The 24,249-nt window shown below is 42.0% G+C and overlaps 1 long non-coding RNA gene across 1 annotated transcript; it reads left to right on the top strand.

Annotated features, from left to right (window-relative positions):
- On the top strand, positions 1-23,062 carry LOC306990536. Its single transcript, XR_013795883.1, has 4 exons — positions 1-127; positions 21,306-21,642; positions 21,742-21,840; positions 22,575-23,062. It is a non-coding gene; the product is annotated as an uncharacterized lncRNA (long non-coding RNA).
- The last annotated feature ends 1,187 nt before the right edge of the window (positions 23,063-24,249 follow it).

Genomic DNA, 24,249 nt, shown 5'->3' with positions numbered 1-24,249 from the left:
GAGGCGGGGCTGCACCTGGGGCGGGGCTGCACGTCTCGTCCCGCTAACATCTCTTCTCATTGGTTAGTGGCGTGAAGTCATGACGTCGATCTAGCATGTTTTCATTTCCGTTGTTCATCGCTGCATGGTGAGTACAGGCAAGCTACTCTTTTTTTGTTTTGTTCTAATTAATGGTGCTTGCCTATAGGCAAAGCAACATTAGTGTTCTCCTCCATACTTATTAATGGTGCTTGCCTATAGGCAAAGCAACATTAGTGTTATTGCTCATACTTATTATTTTTTTTTTTATTATTATTATTCTTCCACACAAAGTTCGGCGCGAAACTCGCCCCGCACCGTTTGTCACAGACCCCTGGGTGAGGTGTCAAATCGACCGGCTCATTGAGGAGAGGTGTGCTATATCTTTTCTAAGCGATCGGGTGTACGATGTTCGCACAGCGGACGAAAAAGCGGCCAAAAAAGTCCCATTGACTTAACATTGCGGAATTTTCAGAAATTCAAATCCCAACTGTCATTTTTCACACACACAGACACAAAGGGCCTGACACCCCTGCATGTCTCCCCCTCTCTCTCCCTCAGAGGATTTATATTATCAAGCAGCCAATAAGTAATGGCCTAAAATCTTCATAGCCACACCATAGCAACCAGTTACAGCACCCTAGCAACCATAGGCTATAGGCACGAGGCCGCAGGCCTCGTGCACTCATTATAATGCACTCGTTTAATAGAGATTTTAAATACTCTATAAAAACTCACTCGTAGGCACGAGGCCGCAGGCCTCGTGCCTAACCTTAGCCCTAACCCCATAGTAACCATCTGTGAAAACTACCAACCACCTAGTAACACCATAGCAACCAGTTACAGCACCCTAGCAACCATAGGCTATAGGCACGAGGCCGCAGGCCTCGTGCACTCATTATAATGCACTCGTTTAATAACACAACCACTCAAAATACCTTAGAACTCCCTAGCAACACCCTAGGAACCACCCAAAATACCTTAGAACTCCCTAGCAACACCATAGCAACCACCCAAAACACCTTAAAACACCCTAGGAACCACCCATAACACCCTAGCAACCACCCAAAATACCTTAGAACTCCCTAGCAACACCATAGCAACCACCCAAAATACCTCATAACTCCCTAGCAACCACCCAAAATACCTCAGAACTCCCTAGTAACACCATAGCAACCACCCAAAATACCTTAGAACTCCCTAGCAACACCCTAGCAACCACCCAAAATACCTCAGAACTCCCTAGCAACCACCCAGAACACCCTAGCAACTGCCTAGCAACCACCCAGAACACCCTAGCAACCGCCTAGCAACCACCCAGAACACCCTAGCAACTGCCTAGTAACCACCTAGAACACCCTAGCAACTGCCTAGCAACCACCCAAAACACCCTAGTAACCACCCAGAACACCCTAGCAACCAACCCAAAACATGAATAAGTCATATCTCAGCAGCAGAACATCGTACAGACATGGTTGTTGGCTCGTATGCAATCATGTACCACACTCTAGCAACCGAGTGGTGAGTTTTGCCACTGCAAGCACCATTCACATTTTCTTCTGGAAATGTACGTTCTAGTTAATGGTGCTTGCCTATAGGCAAAGCAACATTAGTGTTATTGCTCATACTTATTATTCTTCTTCTTTTTATTCTGGACAAAGTTTGGCGCGTAACTCGCCCCGCACCGTTTGTCACAGACTCCTGAGTGAGGTGTCAAATCGACCGGCCCATTGAGGAGAGGTGTGCTATATCTTTTCTAAGCGATCGGGTGTACGATGTTCGCACAGCGGACGAAAAAGCGGCCAAAAAAGTCCCATTGACTTAACATTGCGGAATTTTCAGAAATTCAAATCCCAACTGTCATTTTTCACACACACAGACACAAAGGGCCTGACACCCCTGCATGTCTCCCCCTCTCTCTCCCTCAGAGGATTTATATTATACAGCAGCCAATAAGTAATGGCCTAAAATCTTCATAGCCACATCATAGCAACCAGTTACAGCACCCTAGCAACCATAGGCTATAGGCACGAGGCCGCAGGCCTCGTGCACTCATTATAATGCACTCGTTTAATAGAGATTTTAAATACTCTATAAAAACTCACTCGTAGGCGGCCTCGTGCCTAACCTTAGCCCTAACCCCATAGTAACCATCTGTGAAAACTACCAACCACCTAGTAACACCATAGCAACCAGTTACAGCACCCTAGCAACCATAGGCTATAGGCACGAGGCCGCAGGCCTCGTGCACTCATTATAATGCACTCGTTTAATAACACAACCACTCAAAATACCTTAGAACTCCCTAGCAACCACCTAGCAACCACCCAGAATGACCTAAAATCTTCATAGCCACACCATAGCAACCAGTTACAGCAACCATAAGCTATAGGCACGAGGCCGCAGGCCTCGTGCACTCATTATAATGCACTCGTTACCTTAGCCCTAACCCCATAGTAACCATCTGTGGTGCCCTAGCAACCACCCAGAACACCCTAGCAACTGCCTAGCAACCACCCAGAACACCCTAGAAACCACCCAGAACACCCTAGCAACTGCCTAGCAACCACCTAGCAACCACCCAGAATGACCTAAAATCTTCATAGCCACACCATAGCAACCAGTTACAGCAACCATAAGCTATAGGCACGAGGCCGCAGGCCTCGTGCACTCATTATAATGCACTCGTTACCTTAGTCCTAACCCCATAGTAACCATCTGTGGTGCCCTAGCAACCACCCAGAACAGCAACCATAGGCTATAGCCTCGTGCACTCATTATAATGCACTCGTTTAATAGAGATTTTAAATACTATAATAGAGATTTTAAATTAAAAACTCATTCATAGGCACGAGGCCGCAGGCCTCGTGCCTAACCTTAAACCTAGCCCCATAGTAACCATCTGTGAAAACTACCAACCACCTAGTAACACCATAGCAACCAATAAGTAATGGCCTAAAATCTTCATAGCCACACCATAGCAACCAGTTACAGCACCCTAGCAACCATAGGCTATAGGCTACTCATTATAATGCACTTGTTTAATAGAGATTTTAAATACTCTATAAAAACTCACTCGTAGTTGCAGATATACACTAAGAGCACCCTAGCAACCACCCAAAATGACTAACTAAATGTTAAATGATATAAGCACGGCTGTGATAGGTCATAGGCGCTCGTTACTAAATATTTTAATAATTTCATAGCCACGCCCTGGCAACCACTTAGGGCCCCCTAGCAACCATAAAACATATACAAGCCATATATCAGCTCCAGAAAATTGTAGAAACATGGAGTTTCTACTTTTTTGACTCATACAGTTTATGAGATGATATTCAAAGACTAGTTGATAGTCCAAACATGCTGTTTGGTATAAACGTGTAACAACATGAATTACTTTAATTACAAAATTACTTGTAGTTTCAGTGATTTTTCTTTTATTCCTTAAAAAAAACTTTATCTTTGGCACATAATTATTATTTTTTTTTAATTACAATTATTTAGATATCTTATTTTATCCATAGGAATGAAACAGTAACTAGGGTAACCAGCATTCGTTTTGCCAGGTTGGGCGGAGCTTCCTTCCCAAATATATTTTTGTGCAAGGGTATAAAATAGTTTATTAGGCAGGGATATAACAAATATATATACATACATATATACTTCTCATATATGTTTGCTCCATTACTGATGATTGACAAGAGCATTACATACATACTACGCACTGTTGCTCAGTATTAAATTATAGCTTGAGATGCATGATATTTTAATTTGCTAACAGAAGGATACACAAGAAGCAAGTGCATGGACGCGCAGGCGGTTGTCGTGGTAACGAACATCACATCAACCTCTTGTGCATCTGTGCTGAGCTTCCGGTGAAATCACAAAACGAAATGCACACGGTATGTCCCTGCTTGATACACAACCACTGATGATATTCGGTTTGGATGAGTAAAAAAAAAAAAAAAGATTAGAACCTAGAACCTCAGACAGGCTTGTCAAAAGTTCTGACTCTAGACCATTGTAGTACACAGTCAAAACTTCTCGGATCTATGCATTTATTCACGTGAAAATGCTCAGCCTCAAAACAAAATAACCATTATTTCTGGAAATATAATCGTAATATGCTGAAATAGACAGTAATTGAATTTAGACACACTTTAATTTAATTATGAAAACAAATATTTTTGATTTTGACAGGGCCAGCAGAGAAGTGGATATAAAGTAGTTAAATCACTATGTGTGACGAAGCCTGCAACAGCTTCATCTCTCCGACGCACGTCAGCGTCCGAATTCACTCACTTCATTACTCCAGGGGTTAGTGAATGAGTGAAGGAGTGAGCGGTTTCGGACACAGCTTCGAGACAATTCGCTTCCGAGTCATATTAAAGATTTGTTCACGATGAACGAATCGTTCATGACCGACTCATCACTAGAAGGTGTGATTCTATTGGTCGTACAATCAAAGCTCGCTGCTGATTGGCTGAGAGATCGACTTCACCGGAGGAGAACTGCAAACTTCCCGCATTATTCTCTTGAGGTGAGTTCAGATGGTTATTGTCAAATATGCTGTTTTATAAAGCCTTGTAATGTCAAACGCAGCTCTTTTTTTTTTATTAAATATAGGCAATATTATCTGTATTACAATATGAGATGTGGTTTTTATCGTTTTTGCTAACACTAGAACTTTTTTTTTTTCTCTGTCAAAATTGTAATGTATGATAATGTCTAACGTTACAGCGTCTTTGTGTAAAAACGTAAAATGATATGTGTGTTTGATGGCTGTATTGCGTCCTTTGGTTTTTGATGTTTGTGTAGCCATATAGCTTAACGTTAACGTTACTCGCTGTGTGAGGAGTGTATTCATTTTGGCGCTTATTTTAACGTTTCTGCTGAGGTAAAACATTTAACGCCCAATCAAAGTTATAGTCTCCGGAGAGAACGGATTCCAGTGCGCGAACACTGACAGTTATCATAAACAATAAAGTGCAAATATAATGTAGGCAATGTTATTGGTATTAATATGAGGTGTAACGTTAGTTTATATCAGTTGTGTTTACACTGAAGCTACCCTTTTCTCTGTAAAGATGGTAATGTATGAAAAGTAAGGCTTACAGGCTAGCCACACTTATATCTTTGTGTGAAAACGTAAAATTATATTTTGTGTGTTTGATTTATTTTACATTCATGCATATGGATGGATGTTAGAATGAAGTGTCGTTGATGCAGGTCGCTTCACGTCAATCAAAGGCAGCGTTGAGCAGTACAGCCAATCAGACGCGTTTCTGCTGAGTTTAAAAATGCAACATCCAATCGAAGGCGGTTAGATTAGTCACCGGTGAAGAAATACGTTGATAGCAGATTTCAGTGCACGCTCACTGACACACTTTTCTAATCATAAACCACAAAGTGCAAATATAATGTTTAAGAAAACAATTTTGCACAGTAGACAGCTTTTTTTCAGGGTTTATCCTGCATTGAAAAATGTTTTGGCTGCCTCCAAAGCGAATTTTTGTCCCGCCAAAGCTTGATTTGATCGGTGAGTGATAGATTCCTGCTGCGCTTGTGACAGGGCGAGCACTGAAAGAACGAGCAGAGAGAGAGAGAGCGCGCCCCAGCTCGAACCGCGCGCGCGCGCCCTCACCGTCTTTAAAGCACTGCAAATCTGTCTCTCCCTCGCTCAATTAATCAAATTCAAATGACACGATGGTAAAAGTTCGGAACAACAAAGTTTCACGATTTTTTTCCTGAATTATCGCTGGGTGTGAATTGTGCTGAAAAACAATTAGCCTTTGAAAAGCGTTCCGCACATTCAGCTGACATAAACTACACTTTAAATAAACGAGAAAAAACTAACTTACCCAGTGATGAAATGTTTTCTGTGTTGACACAATCTTATGCGATGTCCTAACTACTGGGATAGTAACGTTACACGTCCGATTCGCGAACTATGACTCCTTTGAACCGATTCACTTTGAACTAAATTCACGAGACGTCTGAAATCAATCGATAACACTTTACAATAAGGTTGCATTTATTAAACACTAGTTTAACTTCTAACTTCATTAGTTAACATTAACTATTAATAAACTGCACTTCTACAGCATTTATTAATCTTTTTTAATATTAATTTCACCATTTATATAGCTACATTATTGAAATCAAAAGTTGTATTTGTTAACATTAGTTATGCACTGTGAAATAACATGAACAAACAATGAACAGCTGTATATTTATTAACTAATGTTAAGAAAGATTAATAAAGTAACACATGTGTTGCTCATGGTTTGTTATACATTATCTAATGTTAACAAATCAAACCATATTATAAAGTGTTACATACAAATCAATTACTCAGAACACCTCCTAAAGTAAGTACTTTCCCCATTTATTTTAAGAGTGGTTAGCAAGATGTAACCTTAATAAACTAAAGTATTTTCAGGTTATTTATGACAATGTGTAGATTTTTGTAGAAAATTACAGTGGAGTGAGGTGAAAATTTTCAGCTTTTCCCCCCAGTGTTAGCATTATTTGCAATGAAAGTTCAAGTTACATGGGTTGTGAGTGTGGTGTTGAATTTTATGACACTCTTGTTTCTCTGTTTCAGAATACTGTTTTCACGAATCCTTACTGCATTTTAAAGGTAAAGGTTTAATTAGGGACATGGCCACAAATACAAAATGCTTCAGATTTGGCTTCTTGATTAGAAAATAGTTATAGTTAAAAAATTATAAAAAATTATTAAAATATCAGGATAAAAAAAAAAGCTATTAAAATAAAAACTGTTTTGTTTATGCAAGAAACTATTAATTACCCATCCATTCTCCAAACCACTTTGGATGGCCAGTCCATCAGAGGTTTTAGGACGCATATTTTACATAACTCTGCTTCAAGATGTACTTCAAGAAAAAGACTCTTCTTGAGATAAAAAAAGATTCTTGAGATAAATATATAATTAATATTGAATAAGTTATGGATAGTTAACTCGAGTTTAGAATATTTTTAATTATGTTGTTATTGTTATTTTTTTCAGACTGACTGATCAGAGCACAACCTGCATCTTCTGCTGCACTTTTGTCCTTGGTTAGTATTAATATGGTTTCTGAAGCTGTACTATGACATTTTCATCACATCACCATAATTGTAGTCCCTGTGCTCTAATACATCTTTCTGGTCTGTGTCTTTACAGGTTCCTTGTGTTTTGGCGTTTTCTGCAGAGAGCATTTAATTTCTCACCCCCGCTCCCCACAAAAAAAAAAAAAAAAAAAAATATATATATATTTTACAAGTTTACACAGTGTCTCTTTCATTGTTGTTTAACTGTTTTGTTTTTTTCTTCCTGAGAGTACTACAGTTGTTATCTTTTCAGGCTCAACAGCAGTTACATCGGGAGACGTTTCAAAGTATGTGCCTATCAAAGGGAGAATGTCCTGTCAAAATGAATTTGACTAACAAATAAGTGTATTTTATTATGCATTACTTTTGAGGATTAAAAATAAATACATGGTTAATTTTGATGTTTTGAGTATTGAAAGTAAAATCTCTACTTTTAGAAGTTACCTAGTTAGATAAATTTGTCAACAATTATTCTTTTTATCTCTTCATATTTTAAAGGATGCCGCGGAAAGGAAAGAGATCTCAGGCTCAACAAGTGCGTCGGCGAAAGGAGGACCTTGAGGATGAACAGACCAGAGCCTCCAGGAATAACCGGGTACTATTGATATCTGTGTCTTGGATTTCAACATGCTAATTTCAGGGCACCTTAATGTTTGGGACTAGGACTGTTATGATTCCTCGATTAAATTTGAGTGCTTGATTTGTAAAAAAAAAAAAAAAAAAAAAAAAAAAAAAAGAACAACCTTGATTGCAATTTACACCTTATGATTAAATCCAGCCTAGCGTTAGTTCTAGCTGGTCACTTTAGTCAAGCTCGCATCAGCTGTCTCTCAGCTCATTAGAAATCATTCTAATATGAATATATGCGGATTTGATGCTCAAAAAACATTGAGCTAATAAGTGTATCATAATTTACAAACACATTTTTTGCCTTTTTTTAGTTTCTTTATAACTTTTCAAAAATGTCTTTATGTCAAACACTATGAATTGTGATTTAAAATTTAACACAGAGCACTAATTTTGACCAGCAGCCTAATTTCATGAATGATTATTTACAGGTTGAACAGGCAAGCACCAGTGCAGCTGTAGCTCAGTTTTCGGGTAGAATGCATGCAGAAGGTGGTGATATTGCACCCAGGGTTTTGTCTGTGCAGGCATCTCATTGTCAGGGTGATTATAGGTATGACAGTTTCTCAAGAAATCATCAGTGCACCTGTGTAGCGTTGACATTTTTGGCCAACCAGAGTGAAGGGATTGCGTTCAAGATGCCTGACCTTGATAGAATTCTAGAGGAGGGAGATGCGTTATATGTCAGCATTAAATTGCAGCTTATTGCTGAAAGACAGTTTAATCGCAACCTTCTGACAATGGAGGAAATACCGTTGAGTGTTGCATCATTTAACCGGACACACAATGTGCTAAAGTCAGGAGTGATGATCGGATACCTCAGAGCCACAGGGATCCCTGGCACTGAAGAGTGGTGCATTCCACTCACTGAAAGACTGCAGTGTCTCTCCACAGATGTCAGGCATGCTTTGCTCATTGTTGCTCCTGAGTGTATTGCTGTGTTCAGAGACGGATCTGGACGGTACGGATACTTTGATTCTCACTCGAGGACTGCTGCAGGCTTGCCCCATCCTACTGGCCATGGAACTGCTGTCATGTTGACTTTCACCCATCTGAGTGAGATGGCAGACAGAGTTCTCAAGATCTTCCAGGATCGTGGTGATGAGACCAGCTATGAATTCATGCCTGTATCTTTTGAAACAGAGCAACAGTCTGTCCAAATGCCTTCAACATCTGTCTGTGAACAGGTATCACAAATTATTTCAGCTCTACCAGAACCAGTAACACATGTTGAAGCCAAAGTAAATCTTGTTGGCTCAGGAGCTGAAAACCAATATGTGGTAGATAAAACAAATAAGCACAGGAGAAGAAAAGAAATGCGTAAAACATTTAAAATGTCAAAACAAGGCGGAGAACCTAAGGACAGGGCTGCACCTTATGCCACCAGAAAACATAAAAAAAGGGATTGTGAGAGACAGAGGTATGCCACTTCTTTGCAATACCAATCAAAGAAAAAAGAAGCTAATAAGGTAAAGTATAATCAAGATGCTCTCTTCCGAAACCAATTGAAATGGTCTATAGTGAGAAGATACAGCACGGATACCGTCTTCCAGAGGAAGATGAAAGGGAATACGAAGAAGAGATACAGCACAGATGCTCTCTTCCAGAAGAAGAAGAAAGACTACATGAAGAAGAGGTACAGCACAGATGCTCTCTTCCAGAAGAAGAAGAAAGAATACATGAAGAAGAGGTACAGCACAGATGCTCTCTTCCAGAAGAAGAAGAAAGACTACATGAAGAAGAGATACAGCACCGATACTCTCTTCCAGAGGAAAATGAAAGCCTACATGGTAAAGAGATATGCAGGCGACCCAGAGTTCAGAGCACATCACATCCTGCGATGTACCCTGCACAAGACCCAGAAATGTGCTGCCGATGCTACATATCGCGTTTTTCATCGATTGCAATGCGCACTCAGGATAAAAAGGAAATATAGACCTTACATCCGTTCCAGCCAAGAAACACCCCAGCCTTTGGTTAACAAAGCGATGGAAAGTGCCATACATGCATTCCGGTGTAAGATTCAGCATGGCCCTACACATGTCTGCACAGTCTGCCACAGAGCCCTGTTTCCTAATCAAGTCAAGGTCTGTAATAGAACGAGATATGACAAAAACGTTCATGTTGCAGCGTCTTGCCTAACCGGGAAGTATGTTCACGCTTGTGATAGTGCCTGCTCAGGTTCCTGCGTAGTACCGGAAGAGAGAAGACAGGAATGGATTTGCCACACTTGTGACAGCCATCTTAAGAGAGGACAGATGTCTTCAATTGCAGCAGCTAACAAACTGGAGTTGCCACCAATCCCTGCGGAATTGGATGAATTAAATGTCCTTGAGCGTCAACTCATTGCAAAAATTTTACCATTTGCAAAAATAGTTTCATTACCCAAAGGACAGCAGAGAGCAGTACGTGGTGCCGTCGTGTGTGTGCCCTCTGAGATGGAGAAGACTGTCAACTCTCTGCCAAGACCAAGAAGTGAGGCCCAGCTGCTGCAGGTGAAGCTGAAGAGACACGTTAAGTTTAAAGGATACCAGCAGTTCCAGACTGTGAATATGCATAACGTGCTTGCAGCTTTATCAAAGCTGAAAGCAATGCATTCAGAATACAGGGATATCTCCATAAGAGAAACTGCTGTATTTGAAAGTCCCATAGACGAGGAAGCTGATGTCTCTGAAAGTCACCTAGACGAGGAAGCTGATGTCTCTGAGAAGCAACAAGAAGTCAATGTTGCTGAGCAGGATGAGCAACAAGTTAGCGTTGAGGAAAAGGATGAGCTTCGACCCGGCCTCACATTAGACACGTGCATGCAGCCGCCCGACATCGGACAGGAGATCTTGTCGTACGGTGAGGGAATATTTAGTATCGCACCTGCACAAGGACATAAGCCTGTTGGATTTTTCAAAATCCCAAAGCTGGAAGCCATGGCGTTCCCTGTTCAATTCCCCACTGGACAGAATTCCATTGACGAGGAAAGACAAATTTCAATATCTCCCAGTATGTATTTCAACGCGAGATTGTTCAGCGTGGACACGCGTTTTGCAAAAGATCAGAGTTATCTTTTCTTTGCACAGTTTGTAACGGAAACGCACCTGGCTAGAAACAGCATGTCTATCCAGTTGCGAAAAGGCAAACCTATTACAAGAGATGGCCGGAGAATTTCCAACAGACTGCTTCAAGACAACCGGGAGGTTGAAAGATTGCTACACAACAGAGACGCCACACGGTTCATGCAACCACTGAGAGGCACTCCATCGTATTGGGAGAAAACTTTGCGAGATCTACAGGCTATGATAAGACAGTTAGGAGCCCCTACGTTTTTTTGCACGTTCAGCGCAGCCGAAATGAGATGGCCTGAAGTAATAACCGCAATCAAGGCCCAACAAGGTGAACACGTCGACTTTTCCGAGCTTGACTGGTCGACGAAGTGTGAAATCCTCCGAAGCAACCCAGTCACTGTCATGCGTATGTTTGAGAAACGGGTGGATGCGCTAATGACTCATCTGCTTTTGTCGCCAGCCCAACCCATTGGTGAAGTTGAGGACTACTTTTACCGAGTGGAGTTCCAAGCTAGAGGAAGCCCACATATCCATCTTCTTGTTTGGATAAAGGACGCACCCGAGTTTGAACAGGACTCTGATGAGGATGTTTGTAACTTTATCGACCGCAACATAACCTGCCGGTTGCCCGATTCCTCGGCTGATCCTGAGCTTCACCGGATCGTCACAGAGGTCCAGCTTCACAGCAGGAACCATTCAAAGTCCTGTAAGAAGGGAAATGTACTGTGTCGATTTGGGTTCCCCAAACTACCGGTGTCTAGCACCAAGATCACTCGTCCGCGACCACAGCGTCCTGAAGAAGAGGATGACACGGACACTTCTCCATCCGGAAGCTGCATGTTTGCGTCTAAAACCACACAACCACAGCGTCCTGAAGAAGAGCACGAGAAAAAGCAAGCGGACAGAAGGAAGTTGAGACAGGAAGCTGCTCGAAAGGCAATGAGCGAAGCCAGGACCAAACTCAAGCCGGTGTGGGATCTGTTGAATGACCCCCAAGCCTCCTTTGACAGCTTGTCAGAGCTACTGACAGAGTGTAAGATGTCCATCGAGGATTACAATGAGAACGTCAAAGCATTGTCCAATGCCAACGTGATTCTGCTGAAGCGTGATCCAAAGGAGTCTTGGGTGAATGGATACAATCCTGATTTATTAAGGGCATGGAACGCCAATATGGACATTCAGTTCGTTCTTGACGCTTTTAGCTGCGTTATGTACATGCTTTCGTACATTTCCAAGCCGGAGAATGAAATGGGCGATTTACTTAAAAACGTAATCAAGAGTGTGCGCGAGACGAACGTTAGCGAGGAAGATGAGATGAAGCAGATAATGCAAGCCTACTCCAAACACAGGCAAGTTAGCGCTCAGGAGTCTGTGGCACGAACATGCAGCTTACCGTTGAAGAAGTGTTCACGAAGTGTTGTGTTTCTACCGACGGATGATGACGCGCTAAAGATGAGTCTTCCCCTTAGTGTCCTACAAAATAAAAATCCAGATTCAGAGGACGTCTGGATGTCGGGGATGATCGATAAATACAGGGCAAGGCCTCAAACGCGTGATTTTGAAAAGATGTGCCTGGCAGATTTTGCTTCGGAGTGCCGCATCGTGTATGGTCAGCAAACGGAAGGCAAAAATGTTCACCGGCTGCTCAACGGCATGGGTTTTTTTCAGAAAAGAACGTCTGGGAAGGCTGCAGTCATTAGGTTTGCACGTTATTCGGAGAAAAAACAACCCGAAAAGTTTTACTGTAGATTACTAAAGCTTTATATGCCGCATCGGACCAACGAACAGCTAAAACCTCCAAGATTTCCAACCTACGAGACGTTTTACAAAGGTGCATCTGTGGAACTACCTTCTCACCCTGGTTTGCTGTTTCCTGTCTGTGCCATAGTTCAAGCGAACAAGGAGAAGTTTGAAAAACACAGTGACGAGTTGGACAAGGCATTCGATCAGCTGGAACGGCAAGGACCGCCTGAGAACGCATGGAACGCTTTTGCACCTGAAGTAGAAGTGGATCGCTTGGAGTGCGTCGCCGAACGACAAGACATCATTCCGGATGATGAGGACGTACAAGATGATATCCCAGAATTCCAGGTTCTTGAACATGGAGACGGGGTCGTGCCACGAATAGAGGCACCGCAGATGAGTGTTGAATTTGTCAGGAAGTTGTTCAGAAGTCTCAATGAGACGCAGGCAGCCATCTTCTACACGATCTGCCAGTGGTGTCAGAAGCGTGTGTGGGGTCATAATCCAGAACAGTTTTTCTACTTCGTGTCAGGTGGTGCTGGTTGTGGCAAATCGCACGTCATCAAGTGCATACACACGGAAGCGACCAAGATTCTGCGACAACTGCCTCGACTACGGGAGGAAGGGGATCTCTCCGTGCCTACGGTGCTCTTGAGTGCGTTTACTGGAACGGCCGCATTCAATATTTCCGGTAAAACACTCCATTCCATTTTGAAACTTCCAAGGAATCTGAAGCCACCGTATCAAGGACTTGGAAATGCCCTAGATGAGCTTCGAGCAAAACTACGCGACGTGGAGATTCTTATCATCGATGAAGTGTCCATGATTTCGAAGGATCTTTTTGCCTACATCAACTGGAGATGTCAGCAAATCAAAGGCAGCAAAAAACCTTTCGGGGGAATCTCTGTCCTTGCCGTGGGCGACTTTTATCAACTGCCACCTCTGGGTAAAGCCAAACCCCTCTGTGTGTACGAAGAGGATGTCCTGGACTTCTGGAAAGACCATTTCCAAATGGTTACTCTCTCCGAGATCATGCGTCAGAAAGAAGACTTGGCTTTTGCCCAACTTTTAAACCGCATACGGGTGAAGCAAAAGACCGACGACCTTGCCGAAGAAGATCGAGCTTTGTTGCTCCAGGCTGTGAAGGACCCCAAAGACTGCCCGTGTGATGCACTGCACGTATTTGCCACCAACAAGGAAGTCCACAGACACAACACTGAAACAATCCATGCTCTTCACACTGACATCATTACCATCGATGCCGAAGACTACAGGAAAGACCCAAGAACGGGAGGGATGAAGAGACAAGCGAGGCCCGTCACCGGTAAAAAGGACGACTTGCCTGACACCATACAAATTGCGTTGGGAGTACGCATAATGGTGACTAGGAATTTGGATGTCGAGGACGGTCTATGCAATGGGTGCTTTGGGAAGATTTCTCGTATTGTCAATAAGACAAAAGATGGAATCGACACCGTACACATGCTAGGGCTTCAGCTCGACAATCCACATGCAGGGAAGAAAAACCGCAAAAGGGTGCAAGGTGAAGACGACGACTGTGTGTACATCGAGAGATCCGAAGAAAGTCTGAGGAAAGGAGCCGTTCGTCGACAATTCCCCATCAAGTTGGCCTACGCCTGCACAGCTCACAAAGTCCAAGGCATGACGTTGGAGAATGCCGTGGTTTCACTGAAGAAGATATTCGAGCCGGGAATGGCCTACGTTGCCCTCAGCAGAACGACCTCGCTTCGTGGACTACACATCACGGACTTCAGCGAAAAGAAGATCTATGCCGATGCTACAGTCACAGCATCGTTGGAAAACATGACGAGAGCATCATTCGAAGGAATCATGCCGCTTTTACAGCAGGTGAGGGAAACCAACTTGGATCAAACGCTGAAAATAATCCATCACAACACAGAAGGACTGTCATCACACATCGAAGATATCCGATGCCATCACGAACTGCTTCTGTCGGATATTCTTTGCATGACGGAAACTCACCTGACCGGGTCACTCATGACACCCCACGTCCAACTGGAAGGGTACAACGCATTTATGCGAAATAGACATGTCTCCTACTCGACACACCAAGAAATTGCACAGAAAGCTGGTGGTGGAGTCGCAATCTATTGCAAAGAGCATATTTCAGCTCAGGCTAGGCAGTTTGTGCAAAATGTGACCGATCTGGAGTATGTCGTCATCAAAGTGGATAGCCCGATCAAAGCGACAATCGCTGCTGTGTACAGGCCGCCACACTACGGATTTGAAGAGTTCTCCAAAAACTTGAAGAGTCTGCTGGATTATTTGGACATGGTGGACGAACACCCCACACTAATCTGTGGAGATTTTAATGAGGATCACCTCAGCGCAGGGAATAAAACTGTTCTGGAATTGTTCCAGTCTAAAGGATACACGCAACTGATCACCACAGCAACAACCAAAAAGAACACTCTACTGGATCATATATACATCTCTCATCCGGATTTGTGCCTTCAGTCAGGTGTCTTGCATAGTTATCATAGTTATCACAATCCCGTGTACTGTATTTTGCGTAAATGAGTTTTTGTGATGGACCGGTATTGTTGTATGTTGCGGTAGCTAGTATGCCATACGGAACCGTTTGCCACTGCATCGGCTACTAATGACTACAGTGGGGCTTCCGCGGCCTTATACAAACGGTTGGGCGCGTATGGTTGGGTTGTTATGCCATACGGAACCGTTGCCAATGGACCTGGATTCATGACATCAACGGGACTTCGACAGCCTTCATCAAACGGGTTGGCGCGTATGGTCGTGTTGCGGTTAGATTGTGGCGTTAGAGATTGTGGTTAGGAGATTGTGGTTAGGTCAATTTAAGGGTTTATACCACTGAGCTACGAGGAAGGAGCAACGTCAGCAGCAGCAGCAGCAGGAAGGACAGAGGACTAGCGTGACAGCTCCAGGGAGGACACAGACAGTCAGTGCAACAGTGGCAGTAAGTTATAAAAGACAAGGGAAAGAGAGAAGTAGCAAGACACCATTGTAATGTTTGATTTTGACCTTATAACATACATTTGAACTTGAATTGATGTTCAATCTACAAAATTTGTGACAATCTGTGCGGGATATGCAGTCCCCTGCTATTCTATGATTGATATGTGCCCTTCTGTAAAGTTTCAGGAAGAATTGGGAGACCATAGCTGTCCTGTCTGGATATGAGTGTGCAATTTACCTTCTAAAGCTAAGTGTTACATTTTTTTGCTTTAGCTGTGTACTACTGCTTTTCATAACCGCGTTTGAATGGAAATGTTATATTTGAATCTCTAATTTTAATTTTTATGTTTTTCATGAACCAGCCAAATGAAGTGAGATTGTCTGAGAAGATCACGTGTGCTACATCAATGACGACGACGAGCTGGATACCAGATTATGTGTCAATTTCTTTCCGTAAGTTTTATTTCTGAGTTTGTTTTTTAATTTTCATTAGTATGGGTGTATTCATGATCCCATTGTTCATTTGTTAATTTCATTGCCCAGAGAACAGGTCCAAATAACTATGGCATTGAGGACAACTCTGAAGAATGAAGAAGCAGATGAAGAAGCAGAGGAAGAAGCACACTGAGGTCAATACTACTGATAAGGTGTAGTATTTCAGTGCATTTTATTATACAATGGTTTCAGGGTTTTTCCCGCGTCAAATGTCTTCGTTGGTGGCCAACAGACGCAGATTTTACCACTGGATTTCATAATTTTGTTATATAATCATATTGCATATAAAAATAATAGAATCAAAAGGTTTATTTTAACTAATAGTCTTAATTTTCTAACATACAGCTAACAATTGAATAAAATGAACTGCTAGCTAACAACAACTTGCTGTGCTTTATGATATTAATCACTCCAGTATGAACTTTTTGACAGTTATTTATTTTAAAAACTGCTGTTCAATGTTTATTCATGTTAGTTCACTGCATTTACTAATGTTAACACTTACAACTTTTGATTTGAACAATGTACCGTATTAGTAAATGTAAAAATCACTAACAAAGATTAATAAATGCTAAAAAAGTTAAATGCAGGAAAAACCATGAGTTTTGTTCAAAGATGTATGATTTGATGTAAAAACTAAAGGCTTACATCTGACCCATCAACTATGCTGCTCAATAAGTAAACAATTCAAATAAATTCACTAACATTATCATATACGTTTTATCTCCTCTGCCCTCAGGATATCCAGGGAGACAGATGCGTGCCATTCAGCATAGAAACACCAGAGACCGAGTTCACCTGAGCGCAGATTGAAACCAGCTTCTCCTGAGCAAACCTGAGAGACGGTCTGCGGGTGGAACTCCAAAGTTGAAACCAAATGTCTTTTTAAAGACAACAACGGCTCTTTTCAGAGCTACCCACTCCTTCAAATAAAGAGCATTTTTACAAATGTATTCACAACAAAATTCTCAGCACTATAGGCTAAACTAGTACATAATAAATAAAAAATATATATTTTTATAATCTTAGGGGTAATGCTTTAAAGATAATTTTAATACAAAGTATATCTAATAACTAGTACAACACTAGGATCTAATCCAGGGATGGGCAACTCCGGTCCTGGAGGGCCACTGTCCTGCAGAGTTAAGCTTCAGCCCTGATGATAACTCAACTGCCTGTATCTATCTAGTAATCCTGAAAACATCGATTGCCTTTTTCAGGTGTGTTTAATTAGGGTTGGAGCTAAACTCTGCAGGACAGTGGCCCTCCAGGACCCAAGTGGCCCATCCCTGATCTAATCCATTTGCTGCGTGGAATTTGACACAACAGGCATTTAAAAAAATCTTTTAAATAAACATTTGGTTAATTGACACACACTGTGTTTTTGTCTTTATTGAATGTTATTGAAAGTTAGTCATCATTGTCACATTATGAATATTTTCTTGTGAACTTCAGAGAAGATCCAGGTATATTCACAGATGGTTCTTTAAAGATGGTAAGTGGTCGGGTCATTTAAAAGCTTACATTTAAATGAGCTTTATATACTCAACATTTATTATGTGCCATTTACAACAATATAATATACTCGTGTGCAACCGAGTGTCGAGTTTTGCCACTGCAAGCACCATTCACATTTTCTTCTGGAAATGTACGTTCTAGTAATAATTATTATTCTTCCACACAAAAGTTCGGCGCGAAACTCGCCCCGCACCGTTTGTCACAGACCCCTGAGTGAGGTGTCAAATCGACCGGCTCATTGAGGAGAGGTGTGCTATATCTTTTCTAAGCGATCGGGTGTACGATGTTCGCACAGCGGACGAAAAAGCGGCCAAAAAAGTCCCATTGACTTAACATTGCGGAATTTTCAGAAATTCAAATCCCAACTGTCATTTTTCACACACACAGACACAAAGGGCCTGACACCCCTGCATGTCTCCCCCTCTCTCTCCCTCAGAGGATTTATATTATCCAGCAGCCAATAAGTAATGGCCTAAAATCTTCATAGCCACACCATAGCAACCAGTTACAGCAACCTAGCAACCATAGGCTATAGGCACGAGGCCGCAGGCCTCGTGCACTCATTATAATGCACTCGTTTAATAGAGATTTTAAATACTCTATAAAAACTCACTCGTAGGCACGAGGCCTGCGGCCTCGTGCCTAACCTTAGCCCTAACCCCATAGTAACCATCTGTGGAGCCCTAGCAACCACCCTGAAGTCCCTAGCAACTGCCTAGCAACCGCCTAGCAACCACCCAGAACACCCTAGCAACTGCCTAGCAACCACCTAGAATGGCCTAAAATATTCATAGCCACACCATAGCAACCAGTTACAGCACCCTAGCAACCATAGGCTATAGGCACGCGGCCTCGTGCACTCATTATAATGCACTCGTTTAATAGAGATTTTAAATACTCTATAAAAACTCAATAATGCACTCGTTTAATAGAGATTTTAAATACTCTATAAAAACTCATTATAATGCACTCGTTTAATAGAGATTTTAAATACTCTATAAAAACTCACTCATAGGCACGAGGCCGCAGGCCTCGTGCACTCATTATAATGCACTCGTTTAATAGAGATTTTAAATACTCTGCGGCCGAGTGCCTAACCTTAGCCCTAACCCCATAGTAACCATCTGTGAAAACTACCAACCACCTAGTAACACCATAGCAACCACCAAAAATACCTTAGCAACCGCCCTGAACACCCTAGCAACCGCCTAACAACCACCCAGAACACCCTAGCAACCGCCTAGCAACCACCCAATACACCCTAGCAACCGCCTAGCAACCACCCAGAACACCCTAGCAACCGCCTAGCAACCATCCAGAACACCCTAGCAACCACCTAGCAACCACCCAGAATACCCTAGAAACCACCTAGCAACCACCCAGAACACCCTAGCAACCACCCGAACAACATGAATAAGCCATATCTCAGCAGCAGAACATCGTACAGATATGGTTGTTGGCTCGTATGCAATCATGTACCACACTCTAGCAACCGGGTCGTGTTTTTTGCCACTGCAAGCACCATTCACATTTTCTTCTGGAAATGTACGTTCTAGTAATAATTATTATTCTTCCACACAAAAGTTCGGCGCGAAACTCGCCCCGCACCGTTTGTCACAGACCCCTGAGTGAGGTGTCAAATCGACCGGCTCATTGAGGAGAGGTGTGCTATATCTTTTCTAAGCGATCGGGTGTACGATGTTCGCACAGCGGACGAAAAAGCGGCCAAAAAAGTCCCATTGACTTAACATTGCGGAATTTTCAGAAATTCAAATCCCAACTGTCATTTTTCACACACACAGACACAAAGGGCCTGACACCCCTGCATGTCTCCCCCTCTCTCTCCCTCAGAGGATTTATATTATCCAGCAGCCAATAAGTAATGGCCTAAAATCTTCATAGCCACACCATAGCAACCAGTTACAGCACCCTAGCAACCATAGGCTATAGGCACGAGGCCGCAGGCCTCGTGCACTCATTATAATGCACTCGTTTAATAGAGATTTTAAATACTCTATAAAAACTCACTCGTAGGCACGAGGCCGCAGGCCTCGTGCCTAACCTTAGCCCTAACCCCATAGTAACCATCTGTGGAGCCCTAGCAACCACCCTGAAGTCCCTAGCAACTGCCTAGCAACCGCCTAGCAACCACCCAGAACACCCTAGCAACTGCCTAGCAACCACCTAGCAACCACCTAGAATGGCCTAAAATATTCATAGCCACACCATAGCAACCAGTTACAGCACCCTAGCAACCATAGGCTATAGGCACGAGGCCGCAGGCCTCGTGCACTCATTATAATGCACTCGTTTAATAGAGATTTTAAATACTCTATAAAAACTCACTCATAGGCACGAGGCCGCAGGCCTCGTGCACTCATTATAATGCACTCGTTTAATAGAGATTTTAAATACTCTGCGGCCGAGTGCCTAACCTTAGCCCTAACCCCATAGTAACCATCTGTGAAAACTACCAACCACCTAGTAACACCATAGCAACCACCAAAAATACCTTAGCAACCGCCCTGAACACCCTAGCAACCGCCTAACAACCACCCAGAACACCCTAGCAACCGCCTAGCAACCACCCAATACACCCTAGCAACCGCCTAGCAACCACCCAGAACACCCTAGCAACCGCCTAGCAACCATCCAGAACACCCTAGCAACCACCTAGCAACCACCCAGAATACCCTAGAAACCACCTAGCAACCACCCAGAACACCCTAGCAACCACCCGAACAACATGAATAAGCCATATCTCAGCAGCAGAACATCGTACAGATATGGTTGTTGGCTCGTATGCAATCATGTACCACACTCTAGCAACCGAGTGTCGATTTTTGCCACTGCAAGCACCATTCACATTTTCTTCTGGAAATGTACGTTCTAGTTTTATTTACAATTTTTATTTCTGAAGTGGCGTTTAGTGTGATGTTAAAATGAAGTGGTGTAAAAATAAAATCGTGTAACTTTACTCACCATATCACACACATAACCAGGGCAGCGTTTCCCAAAAGCATCGTAAGGTGTGTGTGTGTGTGTGTGTGTGTGTGTGTGTGTGTGTGTGTGCGCGTGCGTGCGTGCGTGCGTGCGTGTGTGTGCGCGCGTGCGTGTGTGTGTGTGTGTGTGTGTGTGTGTGTGTGTGTGTGTGTGTGTGTGTGTGTGTGTGTGTGTGTGTGTGTGTGGTTTCGGTGGGATTAGATATAGTGTTAAAACAAGGCCCTTAAAAATAAATACAGTGGCAATAATGAACCAGGAGAAGAAAATATAGGATTTAAGAGTTAATAGTAACAATATACAAAGTTATATTGTAGGACATTTTTTTCTATGAATAAATTGATTAAATGTAAACTATTTTGATATTATTGTTATTAATAAGTATACATATATTGAATTGAACATGAAACTACATTCATAGTAATACAAATTCATCAAAACTCCTTGAAAGTAAGGCTTGTTTTATATATTGCATACTGTTACTTATACTTATGCTGCTATACAGTATATGCACTGTCCAATCCTGCTGCTGGAGGGCAACTGTTCTGTTTAGCTCCAACCCCAGTTAAACACACTTAAACCAGCCTATCAAGGTCTTACTAGACATAGAAACTTCTTGTGTGGAGTCAAGTTGGATATAAACTCTGCAGGACAGTGGCCCTCCAGGAGTGACTTTGGACACCCCTGCACTAGAGTAATAAAATAATAAAACATTTCATGCTAATTCTGATGCTCTATACTTCCTTCTCTTTGCAGATCCTTGGCATTGTCAACATGTGCTATTTTACTTTATATTATTTTTGTTTTGCTGTGTTAATTATTCTCTAACTTTTACTCTTGTCCTCCATCTCTCTCACCTATTTGTTGTTGTTGTTATTTACTTTTAACTCAAATGCTCTTTTAAGAGCCATTCCACCCTACAAAAATGCACACAACTGTGTTAAGCAAGGGGGAGTGTGAGCAGTATTTAAAAGACTGCAGTAGAAGTGCCCATTCTGCAGGTACACCAGCATTCCACAGCTGATGTATTACCACATCAAAAATCACTTTAGAGGTGATGGAAACCCCCCTGCCTGTTGATTCTTTGACCAAGGTAAGCGCAGTATAAACTCCTGTCAATCTATCAGTTACCCTTTTTAATAAGTCGTATGTAAAGTTACATTTTTGACTGACTGTTGTCTACTTTGGACAGATGCCACCTGACATCCTCTGACGCATCCTGATGGGAGCCGTCACAGACGACGGCGATGTGGCAAATTCAGAGAAGAGGCCCACTTTGTATGGCTGGACAGTAAGTTCTTTAAATCTAAGTTATGAGTAATGTAAAAGGTACTTGAGAAAGTCTGTCTGTCCGTGCATCTATTTCTGTCTGTCCATCCATCCATCCATCTATCTATCTATCTATCTATCTATCTATCTATCTATCTATCTATCTATCTATCTATCTATCTATCTATCTATCTATCTATCTATCTATCTATCTATCTATCTATCTATCTATCTATCTATCTATCTATCTCTGTCTGTCTGTCTGTCTGTGTCTGATAGACTGTATTGCCTTCAAAACTTTCAGCTTTTTGCTCAGTTGGGGATATTCAATTTAATTAATCAATGAATAATACTATTGATTAGCATTACCAAACATGGACGTTTTATTATTATTTTAATTTAATACTGTGAAGCTGCTTTGATACAATCTGTATTGTGAAAAGCGCTATACAAATATTCTTGACTTGACTTGAAATCTACTCTGATCTTCAAACTGAAAACCTTCAAACTTCAAGCTTTTTTAGGATAGGCTTTCTCAAGCCAAATTAAAGTTTGTGTTGACAAACTTTGTTTAACTAGTTTATGTAGGTACTTTACAGACAAAGCCAATAACACTCAAGCTTATCTTGTCTAACATTTTACTATAATATGTTTAAAATATATAAAAAAATTAATTCCTTGTATGACTCTGTACTATGTTAATGCCTTTCTTCAAAATGATTCAATATTGTTTGTTCTGTATTTTATCTAAATCAGGTGTTGTGAACTGGAGTGCATTTTCCTGACAGTAAGCAAGTGTTCCGGGTGCCCTACTCGTCGACTCTGTTAGCACTGCACTACACAAGGACTGCCCAGCTGGTTCTGTGGTGATGGCAGGAGGAGTCCTGCAGGGATTTTATTCCGAGAAGGAGGTTGAGGGCTATTTTTCAGCTGATTGTTTTTTCAATGATGGAGGGGAATTAGCTTTCCTGTAGCTCAGTGGTAAGAGCATTGCGTTAACCCAGGGGATTGCACATACCTATGTATAAATGTATGAGATATATTGCAATGTAAGTTGCTTTGGATAAAAGCGTCTGCCAAATGCATAAATGTAAATTTCAGTGTGTGTGTGTGTGTGTGTGTGTGTGTGTGTGTGTGTGTGTGTGTGTGTGTGTGTGTGTGTGTGTGTGTACGTGATTATCTGTATGTGTGCATATCTCTTTTACACAATTATTTTTGTTTTGAAATAAAAGTTATCACTGGTATGAGTTTGGTTTTTTGAGTTGACATGCATAATATGGGATGCAGAGATTGACAATGTACTGTATTTAGTTGGTTTAACCACTTTATTGGCATAAAAGTTTTATAATAGCCTATACAATGCACAAAAATAAACAAGAACTATTACAGAGGAATGATTAAAATAAGAAATATTTAAGGTGCCATTAATATTTACAGTATTTTTTTACACAGTGAAATGCAACAGAATGTGAAAAACTTTTTAAATACTAGCCTACACAGATATTACACAATATAATATATTGTGTAATATCTGTGGAGTATTTAAAAAGTTTTCAATATAATATATTGTGTAATATCTGTGTAGTACTTAAAAAGTTTTTCACATTCTGTTGCATTTCACTGTCTCTGTGTGTGTGTGTGTGTGTTATTCATATTATGCTCTGTAATTCCTTATAAGTTTACCTTAGATCAGGCATAGTTAAAACTATGGATATGCGTTCTACTCCATTTTGCTGCTTTCATTATTACATTAGAGTTTTTTTAATACTTCATCATTTTACTAAAGTATTATTTCAAATTTGCGCGTGATGTCAAAACACGTGATGTCACCACCTAACGCAAATAGGACGCATGCGCTGTCAGCGCGATATGGCGCATGCGTTTTCAACCGCATTTCCTGTTTACCGTGGCGTCGACGTCATATCTATGCCACTACCAATGAGAAGCGTTACGGGCGTGCAGCCCCGCCCCAGGTGCGGCCCCGCCTCGATTGACGTCATCACTTTACCCCTAACCAATGACAAGCGTTATGGGCGGGGCTGCACGTGCAGCCCCGCCCCAGGTGCAGCCCCGCCCCGATCTGCAGGCTGCAGCCAGGTGTACTTGCCCGTGGCCGCGTTAACAAAAAAAAAACAGGTGATGACTGCGTGCGTGGCTGGTGGTGGGCCGGCCCGCCGGCCGTCCTGGAGTACCGGCCGTTCTGTGATTCTCCAGATCACACAGATGGCCAGTCCGCCCCTGCCTGTACCATGAAGGTAGCTGAACAAACTCGGGGTTACAGGATTAGTTTTGAGTTGACAAAACCAAACCGATGCAATCAGGCTTTGTTGGTACCATGACGCAGCTCATCAACTTTCTCTGTCAACTCAGGCTTTGATCTTAAGCTATGATTAATCCACGAGCGCGTGCACATACCAAAGTGACGTTGGCA

This window comes from Phoxinus phoxinus (genome assembly GCF_949152265.1).
Source record: "Phoxinus phoxinus genome assembly, chromosome: 22".
In the NCBI taxonomy this organism is placed as follows: domain Eukaryota; kingdom Metazoa; phylum Chordata; class Actinopteri; order Cypriniformes; family Leuciscidae; genus Phoxinus; species Phoxinus phoxinus.
The sequence above is the reverse complement of the archived record's forward strand: the minus strand, read 5'-3'. Positions and strand labels throughout refer to the sequence as shown.